The sequence below is a fragment of the Bubalus bubalis genome, chromosome 2 (assembly GCF_019923935.1).
Source record: "Bubalus bubalis isolate 160015118507 breed Murrah chromosome 2, NDDB_SH_1, whole genome shotgun sequence".
NCBI lineage: Eukaryota > Metazoa > Chordata > Mammalia > Artiodactyla > Bovidae > Bubalus > Bubalus bubalis.
Window position 1 is genome coordinate 23,054,273 of NC_059158.1, and position 7,632 is coordinate 23,061,904.

The 7,632-nt window shown below is 36.6% G+C and overlaps 1 pseudogene; it reads left to right on the forward strand.

Annotated features, from left to right (window-relative positions):
- Positions 1-4,532: 4,532 nt before the first annotated feature.
- Positions 4,533-5,695, forward strand: LOC102416102 (annotated as a pseudogene).
- The last annotated feature ends 1,937 nt before the right edge of the window (positions 5,696-7,632 follow it).

A 7,632-nucleotide genomic window follows, 5' to 3' on the forward strand; every position in this document is an offset into this window, starting at 1 on the left:
TACTCATGTGCTCATTGAGGGGCATCCTTCTATAAAGTAACCCTGCAACACGTGAGTGATTTTTCTTTGATCAAAATAGATGAGGCAAAATTTGGTTCAGAAATTATGTATAAAGATAAAAATGTTTCTCAGTGTTGAATCAGGATCTTATGTTTTATTTCTATAATTCTCTAATCAACTGGCAATGATATCTGTGCCATATCTTTGCAAATAAAATATAATGCCAAGCATAATCATATTTCGGAGAAGGCAATGGCACCCCACTCCAGTACTCTTGCCTGGAAAATCCCATGGATGGAGATGGAGGAGCCTGGTAGGCTGCAGTCCATGGGGTCGCTAAGAGTCGGACATGACTGAGCGACTTCGCTTTCACTTTTCACTTTCATGCATTGGAGAAGGAAATGGCAACCCACTCCAATGTTCTTGCCTGGAGAATCCCAGGGATGGGGGAGCCTGGTGGCTGCCATCTATGGGGTCACACAGAGTCGGACACGACTGAAGTGACTTAGCATAGCATAGCATAATCATATTTCCAAGATTCTATTCCTAAAGTCCCACTATCATATGATAAGAAATGGGAGAAGAAAAGACATTGGATAAAACCAGTTTTAAATGAAGAGTGTTATTCTATATATAAGGATAGGATTTATAAGGAGGAGTCTCAGAAGATAATCAACTTGGTTTTCCATAGAAGTTCACAGGCACTTGAAAATTTCCAGAAACATTTTTATATAATTTTACCATGTAAGTAGTCCTACTAATATTTCAGCTACTGCCTATATTTCCCTTAATATTATACAGTTTTTTCTTGATCCAATTATCATGCAAGCAGTATGAAGTTCAAAGTGGCATTCAAAATCCATTGATTTTGATAAGTAAAATAAATGTATTTATTGATTGATTAGTTGCGTCATTTTGGGAATGAGCAGAAAAACCTTAAAATATTTGCTCTAAGGGTAAAACAGGGTGTATTTAAACTCTGCTTTTGTTTGGGGGTATGAAATGAAAAACTAAAGCTGTATCTTGGTTCTGTTGTGATGAAATAGCAATGAAATGGATTGAGGTCATAAAAGAAAAAATAAATTCAAGGGTGCTAACATATTTTAACATATAGGAAATCCAAAGGAAAGAGGTTCACAGTTGTTGGTTTCAATTGAATTAAAGTTAATTCAGTTAAGTTCAGTTCAGTCACTCAGTCGTGTCCGACTCTTTGTGACCCCATGAATCTCAGCACTCCAGGCCTCCCTGTCCATCACCAACTCCCGGAGTTCACTCAGACTCACATCCATCGAGTCAGTGATGCCATCCAGCCATCTCATCCTCTGTCATCCCCTTCTCCTCCTGCCCTCAATCTTTCCCAGCATCAGGGTCTTTTCAAATGAGTCAGCTCTTCACATAAGTTGGCCAAAGTATTGGAGTTTCAGCTTCAACATCAGTCATTCCAATGAACAACTAGGACTGATCTCCTTTAGGATGGATTGGTTGGATCTCCTTGCAGTCCAAGGGACTCTCAAGAGTCTTCTCCAACACCATAGTTCTTAAGCATCAATTTTTTTGGCGCTCAGCTTTCTTTATAGTCCAACTCTCACATCCATACATGACTACTGGAAAAACCATAGCCTTGACTAGATGGACCTTTGTTGGCAAAGTAATGTCTCTGCTTTTGAATATGCTATCTAGGTTGGTCATAACTTTCCTTCCAAGGAGTAAGCGTCTTTTAATTTCATGGCTGCAATCACCATCTGCAGTGATTTTGGAGCCCAGAAAAATAAAATCAGCCATTGTTTCCACTGTTTCCCCATCTATTTCCCATGAAGTGATGGGACCAGATGCCATGATCTTCATTTTCTGAATGTTGAGCTTTAAGCCAATTTTTTCACTCTCCTCTTTTACTTTCATCAAGAGGCAATTAAAATGTAGTAAATGCTTATTATGTTTAACATACACTCTTACCTCTATCACATGCTTATTCTTTAGGAGTATACAATCCATCTGGTCAGGAAAATAGGATAGGTACAGAAACAAAAACAAATTACATATATATATATATAATTTTTATAAAATATGGAGTATACCAAAAGAGAATTACAAATAAAGCGCTCTAGAGAATTAGAAAAGGAGTGCATAGTCACTCAGTTGTGTCCAACTCTTTGTGACCCCATGGACTATAGCCCACCAGGCTCCTCTGTCCACTGGATTTTTCAGGCAAGAAGTACTGTAGTGGATTGCCATTTCCTTCTCCAGGAGATCTTCCCAAGTCAGGGACAGAAAAAAAGGAGAGTGGGGAATAATTTAGAACACTTTAGTACTTGAAATGGCCCTTACAGGATGGAAAGCAACAATGGTGTCTCATATTAGCATAAACGCCAGTGAGAGAATAAAAAATTTGGATAAAATGGAATGGTTTGAGCCATGATTATAGGAGGCATTGAATCTAAGTCTGCATTTTAATAAAATGTGTTACAATGTGGAGATTCACTGCTGAATTTTGAGCTGAGATGTGTGTGCATGATCAGATTTGAACTAAGGAAAGACTGTTCTACAAACATGTTAAGATACTTTGAAGATGAGAGAGCCATTATAAGTGAGGAGACCACTTTGAAAGCTAGAGGCCATGGAACACTGAATTATTTTCTCTGTGTCTGTTTTAACTTTTCTGTGTAGATATAAATTTAATGGATAGATGCAAGAGACAATGTTAAAGAATAGTTGGTGCAGTCCGACAACTTGGATGACATATCGGCAATTGTAATTCAAAGATGACAATAAGGATCCCAAAAGAATTGTGATTTTGTAACCAGAGCAAAGAAATCAGAAGTGTGAGATGGATGGCTAAGAAGCTCTGTTTTAGAGTTAACAGTTCTGAGCTTTGGGCTGTGAAGCAAGCACTTCTTCCTATGATTTCTCACTGTCACTCACCGCCCACCCCCGCCCCACCCACACACACAATGTCTAATTTCACAGTTGAATGACACCAATGTGAAAAAAAAAAAAAACCTGACCAATTAAATCCAATAATTCTACCACATTAAGGGCACAAGAAGATTATAATGTAAGGCCAATTAAGAGAATCAGGAAAATAAATAATCAGAGGTTCCAGGGCTATTTTCCTAGTAGTCACATCATATTTATTATCTGTCAGTATTTATTAATTATCTGTTACAAATACCATTCTACACTGTTTATAGATGCACAAAAATAAGGAAAGTCCAATATTTTAGGGAATTCATAATTTGGGAAAGAAATCATAATTATTGAATTATTAGCATATGAAAATAACTGAGTTTAGATTAAATCACTTAGTCCTATGAGATGCATATAATTATGCTCATTTTAGAGAAAAGAAGATTGAAGTACAAAAGGATTAAATGACATTTCTAAAGTCAGTCATCTGGTAAAAGGAATCACTGGGATTTGAAGGAAGAAGGAAAATGTCTTTTATAAAGTAACTTAAAATGCAAAATTTGCCATAACCAGTGAATCAAACCTAAAGAGATTTTAGAGAATAAAAAATTAATCACTAGAGTTTCCTTCAGAAATTTATAATAAAGGAATCGTGTGATTTAGATGGGGGAAGAGTGAGGTAGAGGCACCTCAAATGGTAGAAATATTATAATTAATAAGTAAGAAAACAAAATAAAGAAGAAAGGGAGAGGGGGAAATGTTTAATGTGCTCATAATTATCTTGAGGAGTTAGAAATTTGTATATAAAAATAAGAGAGATTTACTTAAAGGAGCCAAGTATTTGAAACTCTTTCTGGTGTTTTCACTCAGGTTAGAAATTGATCAAATTTATTTAGATATCTGTTGAGTAGCATTTCAGAGCAAGCAAGTTTCCAATGCATGATTGTTTTGTGTGTATGTTATCTTGTTTGAATTTTTTGTTTCTTCCTTCAACTTTCAAATGTTCTTAATAGGAGCAACACTAATGCTTGGAAGAGGTAAAAGGAGTCCTGATACTCCATATTTTCACTGTGCAAAATCTATGACGTGCTCCAGTTCCCATGATGTTTCTGACTAGGATCGGTTTGAGGAAGATGAAGATACCAAAATGCCTTGGCTCCCCCTGGACTGCTGATCCACCTGCCTTCTTCATGCTGTCCTTTGCTCAACCTATATTTGGGAAAGTCTGCCTTCTTGCAATCTGTTTTCATCAATACTCTGATGTTTCTGTTAAATATTCATAACAAGTAGTGTTGATGGTAGTTCTATTCAAACTTTTTAGAAGAGAAGATAACAAAATCCAAAGGAATGATAACTAACCAGAAAACACTCATCACATAAGGAAAATTTCCCAATTACTTTGCTGGTTCTTTTTATTCTTTTATTAATAATCTTTCACTATTACACTGATAATGTTGGCTTGATATTTCATCATAATTAGAATATAGATGCAGATTAAAGCAGAAATGAGAGTTTCATCTTAGCATCTCTGGCTTTTAGTTTCCAGTGGCTTCCTTTTATCATTGATACCTATCCTTAGAGAAGTGGGTGTTTAGAGGTCTCAGCTGGAATCTCCCATCAGTGCCAATATGTGGGTCAGTAATCAGAGCTCACTAGATGATTTTATCTTATTGGGATTTTCTGATTGATCCTGGTTGGAAACACCACTCTTTGTCATCTTTCTGGTGGCTTACATCTTTGCCCTGTTTGGAAATATCTCTGTTATCCTAGTTTCCTGCCTGGATCCCCAGTTGGACAGTCCCATGTACTTTTTTGTTTCTAATCTATCCTTTCTGGATTTCTGCTTTACTACCAGTACTGTCCCACAGATGCTAGTCAACCTTCGGGGACCAGAAAAGACCATTAGCTATGGCGGTTGTGTTGCCCAGCTCTATATTTCCTTGGCCTTGGGTTCTACGGAATGCATACTTCTAGCCATCATGGCTTTTGACCGTTATGCTGCTATTTGCAAGCCCCTTCGCTACCCAATCATCATGAACCAGAGACGCTGTATCCACATGGCCACTGGGACCTGGATTAGTGGCTTCGCTAACTCCCTTGTGCAGTCCACTCTCACCGTGTTGACCCCAAGATGTGGACAGAGGGTGATAGACCATTTCTTCTGTGAAGTTCCTGCTCTTCTGAAACTAGCTTGTACAGATACCCATGTGAATGAGGCTGAGCTCAATGTGCTAGGGGCTTTGCAACTTCTGGTGCCCCTCTCCCTCATCCTGGGCATTTATGTGTTCATTGCCCAGGCAGTAATGAGAATCCGCTCTGCTGAAAGTTGCTGGAAGGCCTTTAATACCTGTGCTTCACATTTGCTGGTGGTCTCTCTCTTCTACTTTACAGCCATCAGTATTATGTCCAGCCTCCCTCTAGCTATTCATGGGACAGAGGGAAGATCATGGCTCTCTTCTATGGAATCGTCACACCCACACTCAATCCATTTATCTATACGCTGAGGAACAAGGGTGTGAAAGCTGCCCTTAGAAGGGCACTAACTAAGGAATTTGGGGTCAGGACAAGATGATCTTTGAAGAGAAGACCTAAGAAGTAAGAATGACTGGTTCTGCCTTTCAAAGAAGATTTCAGACATGGAGACAAGAGGACAGTGTCATAAAGTTCACAGGTGAAACAGGACAAAGAAAGAAACCATCAACTCTTAATGATCTCCACACAGCCCTTATCTACTTTTGAGACTATCTGTTTTTGCAATATTGGATCTTACCAAGTCATATCAATTTTTTCCCTAACCCTTATGACTAGTTAACTTAGTTTCAGGGGGAAAACCTGGTGTAATAGCTAGAGAAAAGATATTTAGAAAGCTTTAAAAGGTATATTTGGCATAAACTCTTCCTAAGTGAATCCCAAGTAAACTGAATGATCCCATGCTTTTAAAAATGCCACTACTATGCTGAGTTAACTTTAACCAACATGTATTGACAGCATTTAGTCGTCTTCTAACAGTCACTGTCCAATTATGTCATCCACCAAAGGCCCCAGAGGCAAGTGAAATCAAGAAACATTTAGGTCAAAACCATATAAGACAGACATATGCAAAGGGAAATACATACAAATTTTAGACTCAGTGATTGTAAATGTTACTTTTGCCATAAACCTTAGCCAGTCTTACACTGGTATGATAAACAACAATGAGGTCAGGGCAAATACAAATAGAACTTACTGTGGAGGAAGAGAGAAAAAGCAGAAAGATGCTTTGAACAATGAACAATGATGGAAAAACCTAAGGCCGAAAATATTCTAACTCAAGAAAACTTACTAGTAATTTATGAGTTTAAAGAGACAACTTCCTTTACCACTTGACTGGGTAAGTTGGGCCTAGTTCAATGTAGGAGTTATGAGAAAATGTTGAGTTTAAAGCCTTGCTTGACTTCTTAGCTTTACTTGAAAAAAAGATCTTTTTTTTTTAATTTAATTTTATTTTTTAAACTTTACATAATTGTATTAGTTTTGCCAAATATCAAAAAAAGATCTTATAGCCAACTGCCTTGCAAATATGTATTAGTTAAACATGCCTAAAGAAAAGAGAGTGAGTTCAGTAAAAACTCAACATCATTGCCTGGAATGCAAATCAAATATTTTTCTTCATTAATGAGTATATTTATCCCCATAGATAAAGTGATAAACATATGTGTGCCTTTTGGTGAAAACCATTCATTATCTTTGACTATAGTTTTTTGCCACCAAATAGGGACATTAACACTTGCCTTAATTCAAAGGTGCTTGAAATTGCCTTTCTTAGCAAACTTTAAATTTAATATGTAATACTATAGTTCTGTGGCCCATAAAACAAATCTAAATAATAAAATTTTAATTCTAAATTCATAGAACTGTACATAATTCTTTTCCCATATGGGTCATTACAGAGTATTATTCTGAGGATCAGTAGAATTTCTGCCAATCTCTCTTTTATAGTACATATCCCCAAACTTGCTTTATAAAATCATCCTTTCCAAAATACATTTAACAATTTTTACTTATTTTAGTCCTCTAGTTATTTCAAAGTAATGAATCACAGTCCCTTAATAAGGTAATCTCTAAGGTCTTGATAAACATGAATTTCTCGAAACCCATCCGTGTGTTTCATCAGATTCCTGAATTTTGGAGAATAAATACAATGGATGGTATGAATTCTGGAATCTGAATTAAATTGGTATATGACTAGGAACATTAACAATCTATGTGCATTCAACACTGCCAAAAATAATGTAAATTTTTGAATCGCAAATACTGAAGACAAGATGTAATTAAAATATGCAAAAACTCTCCCTCCCAAAATAAAATATTCCAGTAAATCGAGATCACCTCATAAAATGGAATATTTTATATGAATTTCTTTTTTCTCCCCACATATCAGTAAGAATCTTGGTATTTTCCTACTCAGCATATTCGACTGCATTTAGAATTGTTTTTCTGACAACACTGGTTAACCCCAATCACATGAGATGTCCTTCTTTCAGGTGGGTTCTATTTGAATACTTTATCAATGCATTGCCTTTCAATATAAGTCCTTCTCAAGCCCATATAACATTCATATTTGTAATTTCTCAGATTACTGCAGATTTCTCTTTCATGCTTTGGACATGATAAATGTTCAGTAAATGCACCCCACATGACTGAATCTAGAACTGTTCCTTTTTCTTTTTTTTTTCCACTGCAACCCTC